This window comes from Otolemur garnettii, unplaced genomic scaffold, assembly GCF_000181295.1.
Source record: "Otolemur garnettii isolate 467f Iridium unplaced genomic scaffold, OtoGar3 scaffold00018, whole genome shotgun sequence".
Lineage (NCBI taxonomy): Eukaryota > Metazoa > Chordata > Mammalia > Primates > Galagidae > Otolemur > Otolemur garnettii.
The window spans coordinates 10,483,934-10,485,516 of NW_003852413.1; positions in this window are offsets into that span (position 1 = coordinate 10,483,934).

The window sequence follows — 1,583 nt, forward strand, 5'->3', positions numbered from 1 at the left end:
GAGGTTATGTATTAAAAGAAACTGGATTTCAACTGGACATTCGTTATAAGCTTATTAATTCTGTATTTTAGAATTTGTTTTGTCAAGAATGTTTTACCACTTTACATATTTTTTATAGTTTTTCACAGGTACTTGTAAAGCAAAATGGGATAGATAAATTATTAGCCGCAGAATATCTAGATTTGTAACTCCGGGGGACTCCAACTAAGGTCTTTGCTAAAAGAGTCCACTTGGCTCTTCCTTCTCTTGATTTACTTTAAAAATTCTGCATTACTTCTTTGTTTTTACCGTACAACACAGTCCTTTGTGAGTTCTCACCAACCTATATAATAAGGTCGTATAGCCAAATATGGCTTTCTGGGTACCAGGCAAACAAATCCCGCTTAGAAGGGTTTGTGTTTGTTTGTGTTTTTTCAGTTTTCCTGGTGACACCTCACTCACAATGGAGGAATGCTGAGAATGTTTTGCCGTACTAAAAATTAAAACTGAAAGGCAACATATTGTTAGAGTCTGGACTGGTTTTCACTTATCATTATGGAGTTGAACTTTTAAAAAATGCTGACGTTCTAACACGCTGCCTAATGAAAAACATGAACAAAAGAGAGAGGCAATTCAGTTTTTTTTTTTTGTCTTTTCTTTTCTTTCTCCAATAAGCTACTTGACAACAAGATCTAAATTTGGGTGAGCTACAAAAGAAGGTGGCCATTTCTCAACTCTGCAACCACCAGAGGTCTAAGGGAGAAGCAGGCTGGACTACTGATAAGAATACACTCAAAAGGCCCAGTCACCATAATTTAAAAGAGGGTGAGCCTGTCTTACCATATTAAAATGTAGTGTCAAACTATATTAATTTAAATAGAGTTTCACTCAAGCAAAGAAACACAGACCGATCAGTCATGCACAATAGATATCTCAGAAACAAGCCACGTGGATAGGTCCATTTAGTTATTATTATTATTTTTTTAAAGATGGGGTAACAAAATCTGTAGGGAAAGAAATGATTAACCAATAATTATATGGAACTTGGATTATTTTGAACAACGTACTGTGAAAGTATCACCACGAATCACATATTTTATATTGATTCAACATGAAAAAGCTACCAAACAACAACCCAAAGAAATGAGGCTAAATATTCAGTTTTAGAACAATGAGGGACTTTCTTTTGTTCCTTTGTTTCCTTTAAAAAAAAGGCCAACAAAAATAAAAGAGAGAGAGAGAGAAAAGAAAAGAAAGAAAAGAAAAAATAAATGTTACAGGCAAAGAGGCTTGCAAACATGAGAGTTTGAAGAAAGATGACTATTTTAATTAAAATGGAAAATCAAGTTATTAACTCTGAGTAAACAGGGGAAAATTATACCTGTATGATACAAAATGGGAGAAAACATACACAGGTAATTCACAGATGAAAATTCGTATTTGGGGACAAAAAGACCTTTAAAAGAAAACAGAGACTGGCCAAATGCTTATGTAACATGATGCTAATTACACATCCTTATTTATAATAAGAACACAATGAAAATAAAATTCTAGATAAAACTGGTAAAATTTTAAAGGATACATTTAGTCAGAAGTTTGCAACT